The 27,483-nt window shown below is 42.6% G+C and overlaps 1 protein-coding gene across 1 annotated transcript in view; it reads right to left on the bottom strand.

Annotated features, from left to right (window-relative positions):
* The window catches only part of LOC120858188 (tubulin alpha-1C chain-like), a 56,294-nt gene that overhangs the window by 13,573 nt on the left and 15,238 nt on the right, over nt 1-27,483 (bottom strand). Inside the window, exon 3 of the mRNA XM_040234095.1 lies at nt 14,318-14,380. The gene's annotated coding sequence lies outside the window, so the exon portion shown is untranslated. The remainder of the gene's footprint in view (nt 1-14,317; nt 14,381-27,483) is intronic.

The raw sequence follows: 27,483 nt of genomic DNA, 5'->3' as shown, positions 1-27,483 counted from the left end.
CTTTGTTATGGAACCCAAGTTCCTGTGTCCCTGGCACACTGAAGCCAGATAATCTGAACTTGGGAGTGTGGAGCAGAGAAAGATTTATTGCAAAGGCTAAAAGCAAGAATAGATGTTGGGTGTACAAAAGACCTGAACCCTCCAATCACTTTCAGCATTACTGTTTTCCAAATGGGTCATAGATTGCTTGATCAGCTCCCGGACCTTCTCGTTGTTTGGTGGTGAGGTAACAAGGTGGTGTTTCCAGAATCTCAACCTTTTGGTTCCTACCGGTCTGGAGTCTGTATGCTTGTGGTGGACTTATAGTTGCATCCTCCTGGGTGGGGGTGCCTTAGTTTTTGTAGAACCACTCAAAGATAATGCATCAGGTTGTTATCTTTATGGCTTCAGGAAGAACCAGGAGTCCTGTGTCCTAATCAGTAACTGCTTGGGCTTGCTCTTTGTCACTCAAGGAAGGCCTGGGAAACTTTTTTCTGTTTTCTACAAATAAAGTAGAAATAAAGTCCATTTGTGACCCAATGGACTGTAGCCCCTAGGCTCCTTCATCCATGGGATTTTCCAAGCAAAATTACTGGAGTGGGTTGCCATTTACTTCTCTTGGGGATTTTTCCCACCCAGAGATAGAACCTGGGTCTCCCACATTGCAGGCTGATTCTTTCCCAACTGGGTCACCTGGAAAGCCCCAGGTCAGTTAATTACAGAAGAAAGAGACCTCTGCCCTGATTACCAAGAAGCATCTTGAGTATGCACTGTCTGAGTTGGGGAGGTGTTAAGGGAACCGCCCATCCTGGCCAGAAACCATAGTAACCATTCATGTGAATTACTTTACCACAGGAGGTCCTGGTAAGGAACAGGAAACTAAGGAGCCCCCATAAGGAGGGGGCGGAATTCAGGAAAGTTCAAAAGGAGATGCCTCCTGTCCTACCAACCTCCCAGGATCCTCCTTGCTGGAATCCATCCTGACTGTGTGATGTGCGCACCACCAGGAAGGACCCTGAGTCAAAAACTAATCCCATTACTATAAAATCCGGGCTGTGAGCCATGTGTCAGAGCAGACCTCCTGGGCTCCCTTACCCTCCCGCTCTCTGCCCAGGCACCCCTTCTCAGTAAAATCTCTTGCTCTATCAGCATGAAACAGCATGACCCTATGGTCCTTCCCCCCAGCCATGTCCTCTGCCTGCCTGCTGTCTGTGGAAAACTTTAGCAAAGAATACGTTTCATCAGAGAAGTGAGAAATGCAGAAACATAGGAAAACAGTCAAAGGAGATCAAATAATAATAATGTAGTCACTAAGCATAGTCAAGGACCTTTAGTTCCTTCTCAAGGATTACAGGTAATATTCTGAGCCATATTCTGTGAGCTGTCTTACAGATACTGAAACCCCAGGTGGAAAAGTTAACTGCATGATGACTGGACTGGACCAGGACATGAGCTGCCACAATTCCAAGAAGTGTTCTCAAACAAATGGGAACAGACAGACTCTGGAACTGAAGATTAACTGTACCTAAAACAATCAAGATGATGCTAGTCAGACTAGCAATGACCAATCTGAAGATGATTGTCAGAGCTGACTAGGCTGTTTCTGTATGTAGCCAACCCCCCTCCCTACTCTGTGTATAAAAGCTTCTCCCCTGCTTGTCAGGGGGCAGAATCAGCCTTTGGACAGACGTCGCCCCACACCCCCTCCCCCCAACCCCCAGTTGCCGGCATCTGAAATAAAGCAAACTTTCCTTTCCACCGACCAGGCCTGTTTATTGACTTTTGGGCAGTGAGCAGCCAGACCCTACCTTTCAATAATAAGTACGTGTGTCTCCTTGGATGATTCATTTCTCAGTGTTAGACTGCTGGAGGGGGTTCCCCTTCCTGCAATGCTTTCATCATGTCATCCTAATTCTTAAATTCCTCAGCCACCTCTGAGTGATAGAATTCATGGAAATACTCAGACACAGACATAGAAAACAAACTTATGGTTGCATAAGGGGAAGGGAGAGAAAGGACAAATTAGAAGTTTGGGATTAATATATACACACTACGGTAAAGAATCTGCCTGCAATACAGGAGACCTGGGTTTGATCCCTGGGTTGGGAAGATCCCCTGGAGAAGGGAATGGCTACCCACTCTAGGATTCTTGCCTGGAGAGTTCCACGGACAGAAGAGCCTGGTGGGCTACAGTCCATGGGGTGGCAAAGAGTCGGACAGGACTGAGAGACTAACACTTTAACTATGTACAAAATGGATAATCAACAAGGACCTACTATACAGTACAGGGAATTATACTCAATATGTTGCAATAGCCTGTAAGGGAAAACAATCTGAAATATATATATATATATATATATATAAAACTGAATCACTTTACACCTGAAACTAACACAGCATTGTAAATCAACTGTACTTCAATTTAAAAAAGAAATATTCTACTGAATAGTAGAAGAATATGTTAAAGGACTTTTTCCTGAAGTAGAAAACGGCAAAATGAGTTTCAGATACTGAATAGGTAGAACTCAAGATACACTCCAACTCATACACACAAAATGGATGCTGTGGAAATGTGTGCTGAGATTCCTTTTCAAATTACAGTACATGATTCCTTCATTCATCAAATGCTTATTGAGCACCTATTGTGTGGCAAGGTATTCTGAAATCTGGAATAACTAGCACTTTAGTCTTGTTAGATAGTTTAGTCTTAATTAGTAGTGCTTTCCCATTTTTAAATTCATTCCACAAATATATATTTAGCAGAGTTTCTAGGTGCTTGGAAATAAGTATGTGAACAAAACAGGTCTCTCTGTCATGGAGTGAATGTTCTAGAGCAGGATAGGGAAGAAAGATAAACAATGAACATAAGTAAACTATAGAAGAACAGAGCAAAGTAAAGTGGAATGCGGGTGCTGGGAGGGGAGAGTGTGGGAGGAGGCTGCAATGTAAGCAAGATGGTCAACGTTAGCCTTAACGTTAAGTAAGATGTGAACAGAGCTGACGGTCCTGAGGGGCTAGTCAGGACCCTGGGAGAAGAGCAGTGCCAGAATACTGAGAAGCTGGAGCCAAGGTCCCCCAGGTAAGGGTGAGAGTTCAGTGTTCCTGGAAGGAGAGCAGGAGGCCATCTTGACTGGAAGAGATGAACAGTAGGAGGTGAGGGTTAGAGAGGCAATGGAAGCCAGCTCTTGTGGCTTCATATAAGAGCTTCTACAAAGTCCTGAGGTTCTAGAGAGAGTGCCATAGAGAGTGAAGTAAGTGTAAGAGAAATATAAACATTGTATAAAGTGAAAGTGAAGTCATTCAGTCATGTCTGACTCTTTGCAACCCCATGGACTGTAGCCTACCAGGATCCTCCCTCCACGGGATTTTCCAGGCAAGAGTACTTGAGGGGGTTGCCATTTCCTTTCCCAGGGGATCTTCCCAACCCAAGGATTGAACTCAGGTCTCCCACATTGTAGGCAGACCCTTTGCCATCTGAGCCACCAGGGATTGTATAGTAACACATATATGAGGAGAGTGAAAAAGCTAGCTTAAAACTCAATATTTAAAAAACAAGGATCATGGCATCCAGTCCTACCACTTCATGGCAAATAGATGGGGAAATAATGGAGACAGTGACAGACTTAATTTTCTTAGGCTTCAAAATCACTGCAGATGGTGACTGCAGCCATGAAATTAAAAGACGCTTGCTCCTTGGAAGAAAAGCTATGACCAACCTAGATAGCATATTAAAAAGCAGAGACATTACTTTGCCAACAAAGGTCCATCTAGCCAAAGCTATGGTTTTTCCAGGAGTCGTGTGTGGATGTGAGAGTTGGACCATAGAGAAAGCTGAGCACCAAAGAACTGATGCTTCTGAACTGTGGTGTTGGGAGAAGACTCTTGAGACACTCTTGGACTGCAAGGAGATCAAATCAGTCAATCCTGAAGGAAATCAGTCCTGAATATTCATTGGAAGGGCTGATGCTGAAGCTGAAGTTCTGATACTTTGGCCACCTGATGTGAAGAACTGACTCATTGGAAAAGACCTGATGCTGGGAAAGATTGAAGGCAGGCGGAAAAGGGGACAACAGAGGATGAGATGGTTGGATTGTATCATTCACTCAATGGACATGAGTTTGAGTAAGCTCTGGGAGTTGGTGATAGACAGAGAAGCCTGGGTGTGCTGCAGTCCATGGGGTTGCAAAGAGTTAGACACAACTGAGGGATTGAACAGAAGAGAATGTGGAATCTAGAAAAAATGGTATAGATGATCTTATTTGCAAAGCAGAAATAGAGACAGAGACAGAGAATAAAATGACTGTGTGGATCACAATAAACTGTGGAAAATTCTGAGAGAAATGGGAATACCAGACCACCTGACCTGCCTCTTGAAAAATCTGTATGCAGGTCAGGAAGCAACAGTTAGAACTGGACATGGAACAACAGACTGGTTCCAAATAGGAAAAGGAGTACGTCAAGGCTGTATATTGTCACCCTGCTTATTTAACTTATATGCAGAGTACATCATGAGAAACGCTGGACTGGAAGAAGCACAAGCTGGAATCAAGATTGCCGGGAGAAATATCAATAACCTCAGATACGCAGATGACACCACCCTTACGGCAGAAAGTGAAGAGGAACTAAAAAGCCTCTTGATGAAAGTGAAAGAGGAGAGTGAAAAAGTTGGCTTAAGCTCAACATTCAGAAAACGAAGATCATGGCATCTGGTCCCATCAGTTCATGGGAAATAGATGGGGAAACAGTGGAAACAGTGTCAGACTTTGTTTTGGGGGGCTCCAAAATCACTGCAGATGGTGACTGCAGCCATGAAATTAAAAGACACGTGCTCCTTGGAAGGAAAGCTATGATCAACCTAGATAGCATATTCAAAAGCAGAGACATTACTTTGCTGACTAAGGTCCATCTAGTCAAGGCTATGGTTTTTCCAGTAGTCATGTATGGATGTGAGAGTTGGACTGTGAAGAAAGCTGAGTGCCGAAGAACTGATGCTTCTGAACTGTGGTGTTGGAGAAGACTCTTGAGAGTCCCTTGGAATGCAAGGAGATCCAACCAGTCCATTCTGAAGATCAGCCCTGGGATTTCCTTGGAAGGAATGATGCTAAAGCTGAAACTCCAGTACTTTGGCCACCTCATGCGAAGAGTTGAGTCATTGGAAAAGACCCTGATGCTGGGAGGGATTGGGGGCAGGAGGAGAAGGGGATGACAGAGGATGAGATGGCTGGATGGCATCACTGACTCGATGGACGTGAGTCTTGAGTGAACTCCGGGAGTTAGTGATGGACAGGGAGGCCTGGTGTGCTGCGATTTATGGGGTCGCAAAGAGTCGGACACAACTGAGCAACTGAACTGAACTAAAAGGGAAAAGGGGGCGAGGTGAGAGGAACTGGGAGATTGGGATTGACACATATACACTATTGATACTATGAATAAAATAGGGAACCAATGAGGACATACTGTATAGCACAGGTGTCAGGAAGTATTTAACAGGGGCTTTCCTGTGTGCTGTTTTGGAACCATCAGGAATTCTTTGTTCCTTATTAATTCCTGAATATTCCCAAATTAAGAGGAGAGGCAAGACTCTCCAGGGACTGAGGAATCCAGGCATTTCCTTCGTTAGTTTTTCTATACAGTGATAAGTACCCTCTTTCTTTTTATGAACCATATGGTAAAAGTGGTTATTTACAACTCTCTCTTTCATATGGATGAGCTCATGTTTTCTTGATAACTTTTAAGTTTTGATTTTATCTCTGCTGAAAATAGCTCTCTTGTAAGACAGTATAAATACCTACACAATGTTGAATAAAACACCTTTGCTCCATCAGAGCTCTGGTTCCCGTGTCTTTCTCTCTCTCCCTCCCTCTTTTTCAGGCTGATCCCCTGGAGCAAAGAGGCTCTCTGAGTTCACTTTCCTGCCTGGGCTTCTAAGATCCTCTCGAGAGCTTCACTCCATTGAGAGGGCACCTGAGGCCTTCGTAAACAGAGCAAGCCCCGTGCAGGGGCTTTATTGGCTTTTGGTGTAAACCAAGGAATATCAGCCTCTTTCTCTCCTTTACTTTCTTATCGTCGACTCCGGACCACCAGGTTCTGGTCCATTAAAGGACCTCAACACACAGGAAACTCTTATTTAATGCACTGTGGTGACCCTAATGAGAAGGAAGTCCAAAACAGAGGGATATATGCATAGGCATGGCTGATTGATTTTGCTATTCAGTACATAAAGCAACAAACCAAGAAAAAAAAGGTCCCATGGTTTTAACCCTGACACAGGGAGCCAATGTAGGGTCCAAAACAGTGGTGACATGACCTGACTACCTTTTTTTTAAGATCCCTCTGGTGTGTTGAGAACAGATTATAGGAGGGCACAGGGAGAAGCAGGATGATAACTTACTGCAATACCCTTTGAGAGATAATGGAAACTCAGACCAGAGTGGTAGTAGAGGAAGTGGCAGAAAGTGGTTACAGTTGGTTACATTCTGAAGAGAGGGCCAAAATGATTTCCTGAAGGCTCACATATGAGGGGGGAGAAAAGCCAAGCATTTCTCCAGGACTTTTAGCCTGAATGAGTAAGAGATGATTTTGCCATCAACAGATGCAAAATGTTGGGAATGGGGCAGGCTTGGAAGGGGATGTTATCAGGGGGTTGTCTTTGGGGATGTTGAATCCAGACGTTGAGATGTCCATGTCGAGGTGGAGATGCTCAGGACATAGCTAGATGTGAGAGTCTGGATCTCAGGGGAGAGAGATCTGGGTAGAGATATACATCTAAGTGCCGTCCTAAAGGCATGACATGGGGCGAGATCGCTAAGGAAATGAGTATAGAAAGAGGAGAGAAGAGGACCAAGGATTGAGCTCTGGGAGGGGAGGCAGATCCCATGAAGGACACTGAGAAGGAACAGTCAATGAGTTAGGAGGAAACCTGAGAGTGTGAAGTCCTGGAAACTAAGGAAGGAATGATCAGCAGTGTCATATGCTACCAGTAGGCCAAACAAGATGAGAACTCAAAAATGACCAAGGATTTAGCCACACCGAGGTCACTAGTAACCTGGATGGGAATAGTTCAGTGTGGTGATTGAAAAATAATAGACATTTAGTTTGGGGGAGAATGGATACATGTATATGTATGGCTGAGTCCCTTCCCTGTTCACCTGAAACTATCAGAACATTGTTTGTTAACTGGCTATACCCCAATACAAAATAAAAAGTTTTTAAAAAATTAATAGGCATTCTATTTTTAGATTCTGTTTTCATATGATTCATTAACAAAATACTTTTATTTTTCTTCCTCTAACTCCCTACCTCCTGACATTCAAGCAGATTGCCCCTGAGGAATCACACTATCTTTAAGGCCTTTATAGTCCTGATTACCTTGTTTTGGATTCTGGCATTTTTTGCTTTCTAGCAAATTGTGCTTCAGCAAATTTCTTAATATCTCTGAATTACCTCCCTTATAAAATGGGGATAATGTATAACTAATAGGTCGATACACTGTTGTAGGGACTAACTGAGATACATAATACAGAGTACATACACCCAGTAAAGCACCAAGTGGTACTAAGGTGGTGGTGGTGGCAGACAAATCCAGAGATGAAGCTGCATCTTCTTGCATTTGAAAATTAGTTTAAGCATCCATATTTAAGTTGGGATTCACATTTAAGTTTTTTGCCCCCTGATGGATTTTATTTTTGGAGGGATGGGGAATCTTTTTTCCTGCGTGGACAGTTAAAATTTTAACCTTTATGTAAACAGGTCTTTATGGGTCTAAAAATTACTGAGTGAGGAAAGGCTTACTTTCTAGCTGACAGTTTCCAGAATTGATCACAAACATATTGAGTTATTAACAGAGAGCCAGTATTCTGCCATTTTTGGCACTATAACTTTGGACAGGGACTCCTCCTCCTTGGACCCCAGGCTTTGTGTGTGCAGTACGAGGGCCATGGACAGGATCATCTCTAAGACCTCTTCCAGCCCTAATATTCTGAAATACTCTGATGTGAGACTTCTGCTGTACATGTGAGTTGTACAAAAATGAGCAAAGTTGAAAACATGCTTCAGTCAGGGTCTTCTTGGAATCACCAGTACATTAGATACATTCTTATACATTGGACGTTGGTTGGAGTCTTACAATGCTTTAGGGAAAAAAGTGCTGAACACCTACTCCAGCTCAGGGAAGCCTGGGCTTTATGTCACCATATATAGGATCCACATATAGTAAAGAGAAGTGAATTCAGATAAAACCAAATCTTGGGTTTTTTAGTGTTGTCTCTGCTAGGCTCAACTGGAATTCCATCATCTCCACTGGCTTTGTTTGTAGTGATGCTTTCTAAGGCCCACTTGACTTCATATTCCAGGATGTCTGGCTCTAGGTGAGTGATCACACCATCATGATTATCTTGGTCGTGAAGATCTTTTTTGTACAGTTTTTCTGTGTATTCTTGCCACCTCTTCTTAATATCTTCTGCTTCTGTTAGGTCCATACCATTTCTGTCTTTTATCAAGCCCATCTTTGCATGAAATATTCCATTGGTGTCTCTAATTTTCTTGGAGAGATCTCTAGTCTTTCCCATTTTGTTGTTTGCCTCTATTTCTTAGCATTGATCGCTGAGGAAGGCTTTCTTATCTCTTCTTGCTATTCTTTGGAACTCTGCATTCAGATGCTTATATCTTTCCTCCTTTTCTCCTTTGCTTTTCGGTTCTCTTCTTTTCACAGCTATTTGTAAGGCCTCCTCAGACAGCCATTTTGCTTTTTTGCATTTCTTTTCCATGGGGATGGTTGAGCTATTTCAAATCCTGAAAGATGACGCTGTGAAAGTGCTGCACTCAATATGCCAGGAAATTTGGAAAACTCAGCAGTGGCCACAGGACTGGAAAAGGTCAGTTTTCATTCCAATCCCAAAGAAAGGCAATGCCAAAGAATGCTCAAACTACTGCACAATTGCACTCATCTCACACACTAGTAAAGTAATGCTCAAAATTCTCCAAGCCAGGCTTCAGCAATATGTGAACCATGAACTTCCAGATGTTCAAGCTGGTTTTAGAAAAGGCAGAGGAACCAGAGATCAAATTGCCAACATCCTCTGGATCATGGAAAAGCAAGATAGTTCCAGAAAAACATCTATTTCTGCTTTATTGACTATGCCAAAGCCTTTGACTGTGTGGATCACGATAAACTGTGGAAAATTCTGAAAGAGATGGGAATACCAGACCACCTGACCTACCTCTTGAGAAACCTGTATGCAGGTCAGGAAGCAACAGCTAGAACTGGACATGAAACAACAGACTGGTTCCAAATAGGAAAAGGAGTATGTCAAGGCTGTATATTGTCACCCTGCTTATTTAACTTATATGCAGAGTACATCATGAGAAATGTGGGCTGGAAGAAGCACAAGCTGGAATCAAGATTGCCGGGAGAAATATCAATAACCTCAGATATGCAGATGACACCACGCTTATGGCAGAAAGCAAAGAAGAACTAAAGAGCCACGTGGTGAAAGTGAAAGTGGAGAGAGAAAAAGTTGGCTTAAAACTCAACATTCAGAAAACGAAGATCATGGCATCTGGTCCCATCACTTTGAGCTGGAGTAGGTGTTCAGCACTTCAGTCAAGGCTACGGTTTTTCCAGTGGTCATGTATGGATGTGAGAGTTGGACTGTGAAGAAAGCTGAGCACCAAAGAATTGATGCTTTTGAACTGTGGTGTTGGAGAAGACTTTTGAGAGTCCCTTGGAATGCAAGGAGATCCAACCAGTCCATTCTGAAGGAGATCAGCCCTGGGATTTCTTTGGAGGGAATGATGCTAAAGCTGAAACTCCAGTACTTTGGCTACCTTGTGCGAAGACTTGACTCACTGGAAAAGACTCTGATGCTGGGAGGGATTGGGGGCAGAAGGAGAAGGGGACGACTGAGGATGAGATGGCTGGATGGCATCACTGACTCAATGGACGTGAGTCTTGAGTGAACTCCGGGAGTTAGTGATGGACAGGGAGGCCTGGCATACTGCAATTTATGGGGTCGCAAAGAGTCGGACACGACTGAGTGACTGAACTGAACTGAACTGCTAGGCTACCAGTAATACTGAAGAACTTATTTTTGTCCAGTTACAAATTACATGTTACAGGTAATGTATAGAGATATTTTGTGCTCATATAGCAATTTAGAACAAAATATTTCCTATTCCAATTGTGCCTTTGGCGCTCAGCTTTCTTTATAGTCCAACTCTCACATCCATACATAACTATTGGAAAAACCTAGCTTTGACTAAAAGGACCTTTGTTGGCAAAGTAATGTCTCTGCTTTTTAATACGCTGTCTAGGTTGGTCATAACTTTTCTTCCAAGGAGCAAGTGTCTTAATTTCATGGCTGCAGTCACCATCTGCAGTGATTTTGGAGCCTGGAAAAATAAAGTCAGCCACTGTTTCCATTTTTTCCCCATCTATTTGCCTTGAAGTGATGGGATGCCATGATCTTTGTTTTCTGAATGTTGAGTTTTAAGCCAACTTTTCACTTTCCACTTTCACTTTCACCAAGAGGCTCTTTAGTTCTTCTTTGCTTTCTGCCATAAGGGTGGTGTCATCTGCATATCTGAGGTTATTGATATTTCTCCCAGCAATCTTGATTCCAGCTTGTGCTTCATCCAGCCCAGTGTTTCTCATGATGTACTCTGCATAGAAGTTAAATAAGCAGGGTGACAATATACAGCCTTGACGTACTCCTTTTCCTATTTGGAACCAGTCTGTTGTTCTATGTCCAGTTCTATGTCCAGAGCACCGAAGAATTGATGCTTTTGAACTGTGATGTTGGAGAAGACTCTTGAGAGTCCCTTGGACAGCAAGGAAATCCAACCAGTCCATCCTAAAGGAAATCAGTCCTGAATATTCATTGGAAGGATTGATGCTGAAGCTAAAACTCCAATACTTTGGCCACCTGATGTGAAGAACTGGCTCATTTGAAACGATCCTGATGCTGGGAAAGATTGAAGGCGGGAGGAGAAGGGGACGACAGAGGATGAGATGAGAGTTGGTGATGGACAGAGAGGCCTGGCGAGCTGCAGTCCATGGGGTCACAAAGAGTCGGACATGACTGAGAGACTGAACTGAACTGTACAGTGCCTTGGAAAAGTTTTCAAAAATAAGTTTTTAACAAGGATATTTATTTGGAACTGTGGGAAATAAGGTCTTGAGACTTGAAACAATCTACTCTGAACCACAAGAGGTGGAACCCAGAACAAATCCCTAAAACGGCAGTTGCCTCTTTTACTTCTTGGCCCCGTATTAGCCTGCTACTGGCACTAGTTCACAAGCAAAGAACGTCCTAGAAGTCATCTGTTGAATTTTTCTTAAGGCAAGGCTAGTATAATAAGAAAAAGAGAATCTGTCCTACTTTCAAGACCTCCAAAGGACAGCTAAGACTCCTCTCAGTTATGTCCAGCCACCTTCTTTATGATAAGCATTTTTAAAATCCTGGAGCTTGCCTGGCCCTCCAGTGGTTAAGACTCTGTGCTCCCAATGCAGGGGGCATGGGATCCCGCTGAATAAAATAATAATACAATAAAATATATGTATTTTGAAGCATTTTTTTCCCTTCTTCTCTTTACCCCTTGTAAACAGAGAAGAGCAGGACATTATCTTCTAGATAACATGGGAAAAATAATCCTCGGATCCTTTAACTTTCACTTACTGTTCTCTGCAAATATTTTCTTTTGAATTTCTCCTCCCTCATGATGGGAGCAGGGTTTTGGCCTTCTCTTCCATTAGGATTTTATGTGAAATGCAAGCTCCATTCTGTGAGACTACCCCAGAAGACTGGCTTTCATTTCTGAAAGTTCACATTTTATTTCCACTGAGACATCACATGGCTTTTTCGAACCTGCCTTATAATCCCTAAAAGTACTGTATTTGGGGGTTGTTTCCTCACAGTGACCGAATGAAGCAACTTAGTAGGTTGTGTTTCCCCTGTATTCCCACTTTATATCCCAGAGCCAATCCTTCTTAAGCTTTTTCTGATCTTTCCTGTAATTAAAAACCATTTCCATGATTCTCCTCCCCTGTCCCTTCAGGATAGACGGGTAATATACTCTTGAAAATTAAAAAGAACTACTCACATTCTCTAATCATCTACATTATTATTCCAGTAAGTAGGCCATTTCCTGGAGTCTGGAACTCTTTTCTATTTATAGCAATGTTTATTTAATAATTTTATTTACTCATGTACCTAAAAAGCCCCTGGCAGCCCAAAGTGGAAAGGCCCCTGAGAAACTTCTTTCCTTGTGACTGTACCTCCTTGCCAGCAGCTGAGATGGTAGGTGGGTTTACTCAGAGACTGTGAATCTTAGGATAATCTTTCCTCTTTCACTTTCCTGGTATCTTTTTACCTCCTCCTAAGACACAGAGCGGGCCACATTCAAGTACACCAAGTACTTGTTTTTTCCTACCTAATTAGTCCAGTAGTACCTCAATTCGAAGGAGTACTACTACTACTACTACTAAGTTGCTTCAGTCATGTCTGACTCTGTGCGACCCCATAGACGGCAGCCCACCAGGCTCCCCCGTCCCTGGGATTCTCCAGGCAAGAACACTGGAGTGGGTTGCCATTTCCTTCTCCAATACATGAAAGTGAAAAGTGAAAGGGAAGTCGCTCAATCGTGTCCAACTCTTAGTGACCCTGCAGCCTACCAGGCTCCTCTGTCCATGGAATTTTCCAGGCAAGAGTACTGGAGTGGGGTGCCACTGCCTTCTCCGAAGGAGTATCACTGCATAAATTGTACACAGTTGGGAAATTTAGAGGTAAAACAGTCTGGTGTTACTCAGGTGAAAAAGTGAAGTGACAGTGTGAGACCCCATGGACTACAGCACACCAGGCCCCCCTGTCCATGGAATTCTCCAGGTAAGAATATTGGACTGGGTTGTCATTCCTTTCTCCAGGGAAATCTTCCTAACCCAGGGATCAAACCCGGGTCTCCTTCACTGCAGGCAGATTCTTTACTGTGGAGCCAGCAGGGAAGCCCATAATTAGCTTAATTTGGCTGAAAGCATTTGGCCTTTTCCAGTGTCTGTTTCTCCCACTTCAAGTCAGTGGGCTGCTTCCTAATCTGAACCCCATATGATTCTTTTGTAAAACTAATCCTCCTACTCATTGGTGTGTGAGAGAGCCCACTAGAGCCAACAATTTACATTTTTAGAAATTTGGTGAGCCAGTTAGACATCGCATTGGCAGCTTGAAATAAGCAATGATGGATGTATTTACATCGTGGAAATTGGTGAATACTACAAATTAGGCTCTCATCTCCACTCCCAGCTGGTTGTTAAAACATTTTCCATTGCCCCTACTTCCACTCTAGTCCAAATCAGGACATTTCTCTTAGTTCTTTAGAACTCTGATATTTAAAAAAAAAAAAAAAAAAAAGAACTTTTTTTTTTTTGGTCTCAGAGCTTGATTCAGTGCTCTCCTCATAGCCAGCCAAAGCCCAGAAGCCCAGCTTGGCTTCTCCTCCCAATTTCAGCTTTCAGAATTACAAAAGGGTTACCACCTCTTAGCCCCTCCAATCCCAATCAACACCTTCTTTTCTAATGCTTTTATTTCTTCGATTAGAAAGGTCCCCAACTCCTGTTTAGCCACACTCCACCCCAGCATCCCACCTCCAGGACCAGTGTCTCCACTCAGCTTCCACCCTCAGGATGAAGAAAGAGTTCACACACCTTCACTTGTTTACCTGTCACAATAAGTCTATGAGGTTATGAGGTAGAAACTACTGTTACCTCTACTTTACAGAAGAGAAAATTGAGGCTCATGGGTTGAAGTAACTTATCTAAAGGCACATGCCGGCCCATGCTGCCTGCAGTCCAGTCTTCCTCGCTGGGATCCTCAGCCTTTCCTCAGGAGGTTGGTTTTAAGGCTCTCATTTCTTAACCACTGTTCTTCTCTCTAAAAACATCCATATGAAACCACTTTTATATCTACAACTTTAATTACATGTTTATTTCTCCAAAGCATCCAAACCTGTAATGATCCCATTCAGTTTTAAGAACGCAATGAAGGAAAGAGGCTGGTACAGAGTTCTAACAGACATGGGCCGTACTCAGAACTCTATTTTTACAGCACTGTAATATTTTGATCCTCTAGTCTGTGTTCTTTTTTCCTTACCCTCCAGCAATTTTTTGTTGCAATACAGTCAGGATTATAAACCATTTAGAAACCCTGGAAGGTCTTTGCTTGTTTCTGATCGATCTAGAGTTCTTCATTTAAAATTACATACCTCTTTGTTTTGGTAAGCTGTGGTCCCTACTGACCTTGTAAATGGGTTATGTGGAACAGCCTGTAACTACAAAAATCAGCTTGCTTACCCTGTTCCCTCAGCAGCTCCGTTTATTTGTACTGAACCCAAGGGACAGAGCCAGGTTCATACACTGGGAAAAAGAAAAAGAGAAGGAGGAAATGCTTTGTGTTCAAAACAAAGAAACAAATTTTATATTCAGGCTGCTCTTTCCCTTTATTGTGCCTGAAACAACTGATAGTAAACCACAGTTGTTTCAAAGAGGGAAAAAAAATAACCTGGAATGTAGGTCACCTAACAAGCTATGAAACCTGATTCCTTGATGCTGGTTTGCTTAACTGAATTGAGGGGATTCATGGCCTCTGTTCAGGCCCAGGGAGCCTGCAATGGACTGAATGTATTCCGTTCCCTGCCCCTCTCCCCCAACCGACCCCGACCTAATTCATATGTTGAAATCCTGACCTTCACTGTAACGGTATTTGGAAGTGGGGCTAAGGGGGAATAATTAGGTCACGAGGTGGAGCTCTCATAAATGGAATTAGTGCCCTTATAAACAGGACCTAGAGACCTCTCTTGCCATTTGAGAGGATACAAGGATAAAATGGCAGTCTACAACTGGGAAGAGTGTCTGCACTGGAATTTGACCATGCTGGCACCCTGAACTTGGACTTCCAGCCTCCAGAACTGTGAGAAATAAATTTCTGTTGTTAATAAGCCACCCTGTTTATGGGATTTTGTTAGAGCAGACTGAACAAAGCCACAGCCTAGCCCCAAGCACATTGTTGTGTGTGTGCTAAGTCGCTTCAGTCATGTCCAATTCTTTGTACCCAAGGACTGTAGGCCACAGACTCCTCTGTCCATGGGATTCCAGTCAAGAATATTAGAGGGGTTGACCCAGGGATTGAACCCATGTCTCTTCTGCACTGGCAGGAGGGTTCTCTACCACTAGTGCCACCTGGGAAGCCCAAGCTCATTGTTATGGAAGTCAAAGAAGATGAAGTACAAGAAAAAGTTCAGTTCAGCCGCTCAGTCTTGTCCGAATCTTTGCAACCCCATGGACTGCAGCACACCAGGCCTCTCTGTCCATCACCAACTCCCGGAGTTTACTCAAACTCATGTCCATTGAGTCAGTGATGCCATCCAACCATCTCATCCTCTGTCGTCCCCTTCTCCTCCCGCCTTCAATCTTTCCCAGCATCAGGGTCTTTTCAAATGAGTAAGTTCTTCGCATCAGGTGGCCAAAGTATTGGAACTTCAGCTTCAGCATCAGGCCTTCCAGGGAATATTCAGGACTGATTTCCTTTAGGATGGACTGGTTTGATCTCCTTGCAGTCCAAGAGACTCTCAAGAGTCTTCTCCAACACCACAGTTCAAAAGTGTCAATTCTTCGGCGTTCAGCTTTCTTTACAGTCCAACTCTCACATCAATACATGATTACCGGAAAAACCATAGCTTTGACCAGACAGACCTTTGTTGGCAAAGTAATGTCTCTAAAGCTTTCTAATACGCTGTCTAGGTTGAAAGTAGTGATTATTTATTAATGCTTAGATAGCAGCAATAACAGGAAAACAACAGAATGGGAAAGACTAGAGATCTCTCCAAGAAAATTAGAGATACCAAGAGAACATTTCATGCAAAGATGGGCACAATAAAAGGACAGAAATGGTATGGACTTAACAGAAGAGAAGATATTAAGAAGAGGTGGCAAGAATACATAGAAGAACTATACAAAAAAGATCTTCACAACCTGGATAATCACGATGGTGTGATCACTTACCTAGAGCCAGATATCCTGGAATGCAAAGTCAAGTGGGCCTTAGGAAGCATCACTATGAACAAAGCTAGTGCAAGTGATGGAATTCCAGTTGAGCTATTTCAAATCCTAAAAGATGATGCTGTGAAAGTGCTGCCCTCATTATGCCAGCAAATTTGGAAAACTCAGCAGTGGCCACAGGACTGGAAAAGGTCAGTTTTCATTCCAATCCCAAAGAAGGGCAATGCCAAAGAATGTTCAAACTGCCACACAATTGCACTCATCTCACACTCTAACAAAGTAATGCTCAAAATTCTCCAAGCCAGGCTTCAACAGTACGTGAACTGAGAACTTCCAGATGTTCAAGCTGGATTTAGAAAAGGCAGAGGAACAAGAGATCAAATTGCCAACATCCACTGGATCGCTGAAAAAGCGAAACATCTACTTCTGCTTTATTGACTATGCCAAAGCCTTTGACTGTGTGGATCACAATAAACTGTGGAAAATTCTTAAAGAGATAGGAATACCAGACCACCTCACCTGCCTCCTGAGAAATCTGTATGCAGGTCAAAGAAGCAACAGTTAGAACTGGACAAGGAACAACTGACTGGTTCCAAATAGGGAAAGGAGTACATCAAGGCTGCATATTGTCACCCTGCTTATTTAACTTCTATGCAGAGTACATCATGTGAAACACTGAGCTGGATAAAGCACAAGCTGGAATCAAGATTGCTGGGAGAAATATCAATAACCTCAGATATGCAGATAACACCACCCTATGGCAGAAAGCAAAGAAGAACTAAAGAGCCTTTTGATAAAAGTGGAAGAGGAGAGTGAAAAAGCTGACTTAAAACTCAACATTCAGAAAACTAAGATCATAGCATCCAGTCCCATCACTTCATGGCAAATAGATGGGGAAACAATGGAAACAGTGACAGACTTTATTTTCTGTGATAAAATCAGATGCAGAAGGTGACTGCAGTTACGAAATTAAAGACACTTGCTCCTTGGAAGAAAAGCAATGACCAACCTAGACAGAATATTAAAAAGCAGAGACATTACTTTGCCAACAAAGGTCTGTCTAGTCAAAGCTATGGTTTTTCCAGTGGTCATGTATGGATGTGAGAGTTGGACTATAAAGAAAGCTGAGCGCCAAAGAATTGATGCTTTTGAACTGTGGTGATGAAGACTCCTGAGAGTCTGTTGGACTGAAAGGAGATCAAACCAGTCCATCCTAAAGGAGATCAGTCCTGAGTGTTCATTGGAAGGACTGATGCTGAAGCTGAAACACCAATACTCTGGCCACCTGATGTGAATAACTGACTCACCTGAAAAGACCCTGATGCTGAGAAAGATTGAAGGCAGGAGAAGGGGATGATAGAGGATGAGATGGTTGGATGGCATCACTGACTGGATGGACATGAGTTTGAGTAAGCTCGGGGAGTTGCTGATGGACAGGGAGGCCTGGCATGCTACAGTCCATGGGGTCGCAGAGTTGGACGCGACTGAGCGACTGAACTGACTGAGACAGCAACAGAATCATTCTGACCTCTAGAGACAAAGATAGAGTAAAATGCAAAGTGGAAGATGCTGTCAGGTTGGGGAGGCAAAGATGAGAATAACAACCTACTGAAGTAACAATTTTATTGACTCCTCCCTGACAAGAATGTAAACTGTCAAAGGCATTATAACTAGTAGGAACTGGGAATTCTGGTTTCTAGTGTGAATAGATAACATGCCGTTTGGTAAGGGCCCTTCCTGTATTACATCTGAGTTTCCCCATTGGCAGTGTGAGGATAATAACTGATCTAAAACAGATCTCTGAATAAGAAGATCCCTGGATTGAGGGTTGGGAGATCTAGATTCTAGTTCTAGCACAACTTACTGAATGGATCTTAGTTTCATCATTTGTAAAATAAAACATAGCTTCTAAGTTTCCTTATATAATTTAGTTTCTTTACATAGTGCCCTGAAAACATAAAGATTTTCTAGAAATGCAAAATTACATTATTCTTTATTTTACACAACATATATTTATCTGGCCCCTAGCTGTGTACTAAGCACTGTACTAGGAATTAAGGAAAAGACAAAGCCTCTGAGAAGATCATATGCATTTGGGGAAGAGAAGTGACATAGGAAGAAAAATGAAATCTAGGGAGGATGCTAGAGAGTAATGAGTGCTGTTTTAGCTAATGTGGCACAAAGGCCTCTCTGACTTGAAGGAAGAGCTGAGCCATATGACTGTCTGGGGGAAGAACATTCCAGGCAGAGGAAATGGCTAGAAACTGAGAACGAAGGAAAAAGCAGCAGAAAAGGTCAGAGAGAGAGCAGAGTCCAGACTGTGCAGGTCCTTAGAGGCTACCATAAGGAATTTGGCTTTTTCTCTGCATGAGGTTGGAAGTCATTGGCCCGAAGTCATAAAATAAGACTTTTGTTTTAACAGGGTCACTCAAGCCCCTATGCTTAGAATAGACTCCAGGGAGGTAAGAATGGAAGCAGGTGACCAATTAAGCGGTTACTGTAGTAATTTGAGCAGGAACCCAGGGCAGCAGCAGAGGAGATGATGAGATGTGGCCCGATTCTGGATAGGAGTTTCTGATGGATTGGATGTGGGTTGTGAGAAAACATTCAAGAATGATCCCCCCTAATCGGGGCTTCCCCGGTGGTCCAACGGTTAAGAATCCACCTTGCAGTGCATGGGACAGGGGTTTGATCCCTGATCTGGGAAGACCCCACATGCCACAGGCAACTAAGTCCATGTGCCACAACTACTGAGCCCATGCTCTACTGCCTCAAACCACAACTGGGGAGCCTACAGGCCCTAGCGCTCATGCTCTGCAACAAGAGAAGCCACCGCAACGAGAAGCCCACTCACTGCAACTAGAGAGGAGCCCCTGCTCGCTGCAGCTAGAGAAAACCCATGCAGCAACAAAGACCCAGTGCAGCCAAAAAAAACATATAAAATAAAACTGTAAAACTGTAAGAGTGACCCCAAGGGTTGGGGTCTGAACAATTGGAAAAGTGGAGCTGATACTAAGATGAGTTTGGAAGGAGCAGGTCTCAGGGTGGTAAGGAACAGGAAGTTCATGATTTGCTTTGAACACAGTGAGGATGAGATGCCAATGACACCAAGTGGAGAACTTAAGGGGGCAATGAAATCAAAATGCATAAGAATCCTACGGTGGAAAGGGACCAGGACTTCCAACACGAATCCTCAAGTTCTTACATTAGGGAATCTAGCCTCAGTAGAACTAGGAGTGCTTGACAATAGCCCAGTGGCAGCCCAGTGGCAGAAAAGGATACTGAGACTCAAAACCGTCTTGAGGAAAGAAGTCTAGACTAGAGATGCACTTTAAGACATTTCAAGTATTAACACATTTCAAGTATTTTTTTTAAGTGTATGTTGCTGTTTCTTTCTTTCTTTAGTATTTATTTTGGCTGCCACTGTCTTAGTGGCAGCAGGCAGGATTTTTAGTTGTGGCACATGGGATCTAGTTCCCTGACCAGGGATCGAACCTGGGCTCCCTGTATTGGGAACTTAGCTGCTAGACCACCAGGGAAGTGCCAAGGCCCCATGTATTGATGTGAGACCACATACTGTGCTCCTGTACAAATTGGAACTGGAGGCTGTAAGCCCATTACAGTTTAGCCATCCAAGGAATTTGATCTGAGCTAGTTTCCTCTATGCCTGAGTTAGAACATAACTAATCTGCCTCATTCCCTTATGTCCCAATTTGGCATATACAAACCTAAGATTCTGGACAGTGTCAATGAAAAATTAATCAATCAATCTAAGAAAGGAATGGAAAATTTTACTTGAGCCAAATTTGAGGACCATAACCCAGAAAGCACAACTTAGAAAGCTCTGAGAACTCTTCTGTCCATTAGAAGTCAATGCACAGTTGTATAAGTTTTTTGAGACAGAGGGCTGTACACTAAATGAAATATTACTGACAGTTTACATGATTTGGATCTAGGTGTCATTGTGGTGGGTCATGTGACCCCTTACAAGCTCAAGAAGGAATGTTATCTTTTAAGGAGTTGTCTTGTTGATGCTAGGAGAAGGTTTCTCTTTATGGTTGAGCAGGTATTGCTGCTGATGGGGGAGGTTTAGTCAGTCATGATGTAGATACAAAATGCACAGTGGGAGGGGAGGACAACAGGCAGAAGGACGTTTTTATGTTCAGATTTTTCTTGTCTTGACATAAAATATGAATGTTATTTCACAACAGTTTATAAGTAATCCCAATAGGAGCATCAAACTTTTAGAGGTGTTTACAATGTAGAATTTGTAGAAATTAGTGTCTAATTGGATTGGAGAGTGAGGGATAGGAAAAGGCTCTGAATTTCCTCTCTGGAGCCTAGGTTGGCAATTATAATAGGAAATACCAGAGGAGGTGGGGGTCAGGGTTACTTCTGTTTATTTATTTATTTTAAAAAGAGGCTGAAGCTAGATTGCTTTTGGCCTTCCAGTAGAGTGTTTTGGACACCATCAGAACAAACAAGTAGGTTTAGTAAGTAAGGGGGTCTGTATCTGGAGCTCAAGAATGATTTAAAGTACCACTGTTTCTATGTGATCAATTTTGTAACCTGTTACATTATAAAAATCAACCCATAGAAGTAGCTCATTGTGCTTTCCACCTTTACAGAGAGACACAGGAAGTGAAGCTAATCTATCACCTTCTTCAAAGACTGGAACTTCTCTGTCTTCAGCCCTCACTGCTGTATGACTCTTAACCATCTTTTACTCCTTTCCCAAGGAAAGAGGTGCTCCCAATTGCTTCTGCATCCTTCAAGCTCCTAGTCTTCATTTACCTGCTCAGTCCCAGCAGATAACCTAGATTCCTATTGTAGTGATAGGATTAAAGGATTCAATCTGAGCTCCAATAGCTTTCATCTCATCCTCCACAAACTGTTTGTCTTTCTTCTTCCTTATATTATCCTCCTGCTTTTCTCACCAAAGTCCCCTCCAATTTTATTAATACTAATCCCACCCACTTGGGCCCTCGTTTATATTCCTGCTGACAGCCTCTGGGAACTTGCTTTATTAATTAACCTGTTTGCTTGACCCTTAATTCTCTTTGTTTACACAAATCACTCCTAAACCACCAAGTGTCATTTCCTGTTTGAATTACTATCCTATATCTCTTCCCTTTTATTCAAATTTGTGGGTTTTTTCCATCCACCCATTTACTTCTTAGCTTTAATAAGTTATCCCCACCCCACTGACCCCAGTGGGGTCAATTTTTCCATTTTAAGCATCCCACCATCCAGTTACCATCTCCACCTTTCCAGTAAGAGAAAACCAATCCCAACAATCCTTCCCCTTAAGGAGACTGAGACGTCAACCTTGCCACCGTTTCACTGTCCTTTACCCCTCTATGTCCTCACACCTCTCCTCGCACAGTCCATCACTATAATCTTACACTCTTGCTTACACCTGCAACTCCCTAGTTCCATTTTTTTTGTCGTGTTCACTTAGCAAAACTTCAAGCCTAATTAAATCTCTACCTACCCCATGCCTACAGGCATGGCTGTGGCAGGCTGACAGATCCACTTAAAATTCATGATCACTAACCTCCAGAGGGCCTTCCATTGCTTAGCAGTAATATTGTATTTCCCTAAGTCCCTTCACTTTCCCATTCTCCTAAACATTTTTTTAAACGTCTTCTTCAGGATCCTCAAACCCTCCAAAGTTCTTCCCATTCTCACTCTCAGTTCATAACTTTGCATCTTTATTCACTGGGAAAATAGAAGCAATCAAAAGAGGCTGTCCACAAGCTCCCAATATTATGCTTTCCTTGCTAAAACATAATTTTCAAAAAGTTAAAATCATGGGACTTCCTAGTAGTCCAGTGGCTAAGACTCCAAGCTATCAGTGCATGCGGCTTGGGTTCAATCCCTGGTTGGGAAACTAGATTCTGCATGCTGCAACTAAGACCTGGCACAGCCAAATAAGTATATTTTAAAAAGTTAAAATCATAACATATATATAGAGAATTAAACATGTGCTCAAGATTTACTGACTAAGGAACCAGTAAAATGATAAAGTTGGGGCAAAGAGCATTTAAGGAACAGGAGTTATATTTCATCAGGAAAGGCACCTTAAAAATATTAGAATAAGACTGCTAGGTAGAAACAAAACTGATAATGCCCTTCAAGAGAAAACAAAAAAATCCTAACCTGTGAGGCTATCTTTTCCACAGGCCAAAAACCATTTGTATTTCTCTCGGATGAACACTGTGTGCATCACTGTAAGTTTTCTATAAGAAACAGGATTGTTAAATATCCTAATCAGGACTTCCCTGGTAGTCCAGTGGACAAGAATCCTCCTGCCAATGCAGGGGACACGAGTTTGATTCCTGATACAGGAAGATCCCACATGCTGCAGGGCAACCAAGCCCATGCGCCACAGCTACTGAAGCCGACCCGCTTAGAGCCTGTGCTCCGAAACAAGTGAAGCCATCCCAATGAGAAGTCTGCACACAGCAAAGAGTAGCCCCCGCTTGCCGCAACTAGAGAAAGCCGGTGCACTGCAACGAAGACCTAGCTCCGCCAAACATAAATAAATATACCTTTTAAAAAATCTAAAAAACAATCCTAATCAGTAAGAAATAGAAAGTCTGGCAAAGGTGGCTACCCTTAGAAAATGAGACAATCCCCAGAGGGCCTGCTGGACAGAGCCCAGCTCTTCACTAAAAAGATGCCCGGCAATCCTGTTAGCACAATTTCAAAATTTGGGATAATTCTTCTTAACCACTTACCTATTTGTGATTGTCCCACGCATTCCTGCCTGTCTTCTAGCTTCTGACAATAGACTGTCTATGCTCTTATTCAAGGTCAATATTTCCACTTGTATATGAAAGGCAAAGATATACCCAACTGAATTCAGAGTTCCAGAGAATAGCGAGGAGAGATAAGAAGGCCTTCTTACCTAAAGAATGAAAAAATGTAGAGGAAAACAATAGAATGGGAAAGACTAGAAATCTCTTCAAGAAAACTGGAGAGATCAAGGGAACATTTCATGCAAGAATGGGCATGGTAAAGGAAGAAATGGTAAAGACCTAAAAGAAGCAGAACAGACTAAGAAGTGGTGGCAAGAATTCACAGAACTAAACAATAAAGGTCTTAATGACCCGAATAACCACGATGGTGTGATGTGGGTCTGTGCCTAGACCCAGACATCCTGGAGTGTGAAGCCAAGTAGGCCTTGGGAAGCACTGCTACAAATAAAGCGAGCTATTTCAAATCCTAAAAGATGATGCTGTTCAAGTGCTGCACTCAATATGCCAGCAAATTTGGAAAGCTCAGCAGTGGCCACAGGACCACTGCTGAAAAGGTCAGTTTTCATTCCAATCCCAAAGAAGGGCAATGCCAATGTTCAAACTACACTGCACAGTTGTGCTCATTTCACACGCTAGCAAGGTAATGCTCAAAATTCTTCAAGCTGGACTTCAGCAGGAGGTGAACCAAGAACTTCCAGATGAACAAGCTGGGTTTAGAAAAGGTAGACAAACCAGAGATTAAATTGCCAACATTCGTTGAATCATAGAGAAAGCAAGGGAATTCCAGAAAAACACTTATTTCTGCCTCATTGACTACACTAAAGCTTTTGACTGTGTGGATCACAACTAACTATGGAAAATTCTTAAAGAGATGGGAATAACAGAACACCTTACTTGTCTCCTGAGAAACCTGTATGCAGGTCAAGAAGAAACAGTTAGAACTGAACATGGAACAACTGACTGGTTCCAAATTGGGAAAGGAGTACATCAAGGCTGTATACTGTCACCCTGCTTATTTAACTTATATGCAGAGTACATCATGTGAAAAGCAGGCTGGATGAACCACAGCTAGAACCAAGATTGCCAGGAGAAATATCAACAATCTCAGATACGCAGATATCACCACTCTGATGGCAGAAAGCAAAGAAAAAGTAAAGAGCCTGTTGATGAAGGTGAAGAGGAGAGTGAAAAAGCTGGCTTGAAACTCAACATTCAAAAAACTAAGATCATGGCATCCAGTCCCATCACTAAATGGCTAACAGATGGGGGAAAAGTGGAAGCAGTGACAGATTTTATTTTCTTGGGCTCCAAAATCACTGCAGATGGTGACTGTAGCCATGAAGTTAAAGACGCTTGCTCCTTGGAAGAAAAGTTATGACCAACCTAGACAGCATATTAAAAAGCAAAGCTATCAATTTGCCGACAAAAGTCCATATCGTCAAAGCTATGGTTTTTCCAGTAGTCATGTATAGATGTGAGAATTGGACAATAGAGAAGGCTGCACACTGAAGAACTGATGCTTTTGAATTATGGTATTGGAGAAGACTCTTGAATCCCTTGGACAGCAAGGAGATCAAGCCAGTCAATCCTAAAGGAAATTAACCCTGAATACTCATTGGAAGGACTGATGCTGAAGCTGAAGCTCCAATACTTTGGCTACCTGATGTGAAGAGCCAACTCAGTGGAAAAGAGCCTGATGCTCGGAAAGATGGAAGGCAAAAGGATAAGAGGGTGGCAGAGATTGAAACGGTTAGATAACATCACCTACTCAATGGATACGAATTTGAGCAAATTCTGGGAGACAGTGAAGGACAGAGGAGCCTGGCATGCTGCAGTCCACGGGGTCACAAAGAGTCTGACACAACTTAGCAACTGAACAACAACATTATATCCCATCCACTTTTGCCCACTCAAGGATTTTACTCTAGTGATTCTCTTTTCTGCCTTCCGCATCAATTTCCCACCTCTAGTCTGTTTTCTTTTAGCATTAAGATCTGCTCCTCCATCTCCAAAACAACCTCTCTTGATTTCACTTCTGCCTGTGGCTATTATCCCATTTTCTCCTTATCATCATAGCAAAAAATTATGTACCACCAATACCTCCAGTTTCCGCCCCGTATTCCTTGAACCCACTGGAATCAGCCTTTAACCCTCACCACTTCTCCAAAGGTCACCCATGACCCCAAGTTTACCAAATCTAGTGGTCAGTTCCCAGTTATTTTACGTAAAATATCAGCATCATCTGACACTGTGGAACACTTCACTTAACACTTTCTTCATTAGGTTTTTTTTCTGGTTTTCTTCCTGGTTGTGATTTCTCAGTCACTATTGTTGTTTCCTTCTTGGTCTCCTAAACTCTTCCAACAATTTATTATTATTATTATTATTATTATTAGCTGCACCACATGGCATGTGGAGCCTTAGTACTCTGACAAGGCAGCAAACCTGTGGCCCCTGCAAAGGAAGTGTGGAGTCTTAACCACTGGATCATCAAGAAAGTCCCTCCTAAACTCCTAATGTCAAGGGTTCAAGGTCTCCTTTCATTTCTATGTACAGTGACTCCAGTCTCCTGCTTTGAGGGAGGTTTGTGACATTGTACAGGAGGCAGTGATCAAGACCATCCCCAAGAAAAGGAAATGCAAAACAGCAAAATGGCTGTCTGAGGAGGCCTTACAAAGAGCTAAAAAAAGAAGAGAAGTGAAAGGCAAAGGAGAAAAGGAAAGATATACCCATCTGAATGCAGAGTTCCAAAGAATAGCAAGGAGAGATAAGAAAGCCTTCCTCAGTGATCAGTGCAAAGAAATAGAGGAAAACAACAGAATGGGAAAGACTAGAGATCTCTTCAAGAAAATTAGAGATACCAAGGGAACATTTCATGCAAAGATGGGCTCGATAAAGGACAGAAATGGTATGGACCTAACAGAAGAGAAGATATTAAGAGGTGGCAAGAATATACAGAAGAACTATACAAAAAAAGGTCTTCATGACCCAGATAACCACGATGGGGTGATCACTCACCTAGAGCCAGACATCCTGGAATGCAAAGTCAAGTGGCCCTTAGGAAGCATCACTACAAACAAAGCTAGTGCAGGTGATGGAATTCCAGTTGAGCTATTTCAAATCTTAATAAGATGATGCTGTGAAAGTGCTGCACTCAATATGCCAGCAAATTTGGAAAACTCAGCAGTGGCCACAGGACAGGAAAAGGTCAGTTTTCATTCCAATCCCAAAGAAGGGCAATGCCAAAGAATGTTCAAACTACTGCACAATTGCACTAATCTCACACACTAACAAAGTAATGCTCAAAATTCTCCAGGCCAGGCTTCAACAGTATGTGAACTGAGAAATTCCAGATGTTCAAGCTGGATTTAGAAAAGGTAGAGAAACCAGAGATCAAATTGCCAACATCTGCTGGATCATCAAGAAAGCAAGAGTTCCAGAAAAACATCTACTTCTGCTTTATTGACTATGCCAAAGCCTTTGACTGTGTGGATCAACAAACTGTGGAAGATTCTTCAAGAGACTGGAATACCAGACCATCTGACCTGCCTCTTGAGAAATCTGTATGCAGGTCAAGAAGCAATAGTTATAACTGGACAAGGAAAAACAGACTGGCTCCAAATTGGGAAAGGAGTACGCCAGGGCTGAATATTGTTACCCTGTTTATTTAACTTATATGCAGAGTACATCATGTGAAATTCCAGGCTGGATGAAGCACAAGCTGGAATCAAGATTGCTAAGAGAAATATCAATAACCTCAGATACACAGATGACACTACCCTTATGACAGAAAGTGTAGAGGAACTGAAGAGTTCTTGATGAAAGTGAAAGAGGAGAATGAAAAGGCTGACTTAAAACTCAACATTCAAAAAACTAAGCTCATAGCATCTGGTCCCATTGTTTCATGGCAAATAGATGGGGAAACAATGGAAATAGTGACAAACTTTATTTTCTGTCTGTGATAAGATCACTACAGATGGTGATTGCAGCCATGAAATTAAAGAAGCTTGCTCCTTGGAAGAAAAGCTATGACCAACCTAGACAGCATATTAAAAAGCAGAGACATTATTTTGCCAACAAAGGCCCATCTAGTCAAAGCTATGGTTTTTCCAGTAGTCATTTATGGATGTGATAGTTGGACTATAAAGAAAGCTGAGTGCTGAAGAATTGATGCTTTTGAAGTGTGCTGTTGGAGAAGACTCTTGAGAGTCACTGGACTGCAAGGAGATCAAGCCAGTCAATCCTGAAGGAAATCAGTCCTGAATATTCACTGGAAAGACTGATGCTGAAACTGAAACTCCAATACTTTTGCCACCTGATGTGAAGATCTGATTCATTGGAAAAGACCCTGATGCTGGGAAAGATTGAAGGCAGGAGGAGAAGGGGACAACAGAGGCTGAGATGGTTGGACGGCATCACCGACTTAATGGATATGAGTTTGAGCAAGCTCTGGGAGTTGGTGATGGACAGAGAAGCCTGGCGTGCTGCAGCCTATGGGGTTGCAAAGAGTTGGACATGACTGAGTGACTGAACTGAACACCGATAGATATGTAAGTCACCAACTTAGAATGCTTTTCAGAATTGCAGACCCATATATCCAACTGCCTGTTGGAATTCTCTGCTTAGATTCTTAAACCTAAATTCTTAATCTTCTGCCTAAACATGCTCCTCCTTTTCCCATCTCAATTAATTGCAATG

Source organism: Oryx dammah, unplaced genomic scaffold, assembly GCF_014754425.2.
Source record: "Oryx dammah isolate SB20612 unplaced genomic scaffold, SCBI_Odam_1.1 HiC_scaffold_29, whole genome shotgun sequence".
NCBI lineage: Eukaryota > Metazoa > Chordata > Mammalia > Artiodactyla > Bovidae > Oryx > Oryx dammah.
Note: the sequence above shows the minus strand (reverse complement) of the source record. Positions and strands in the feature narration are given on the sequence as shown.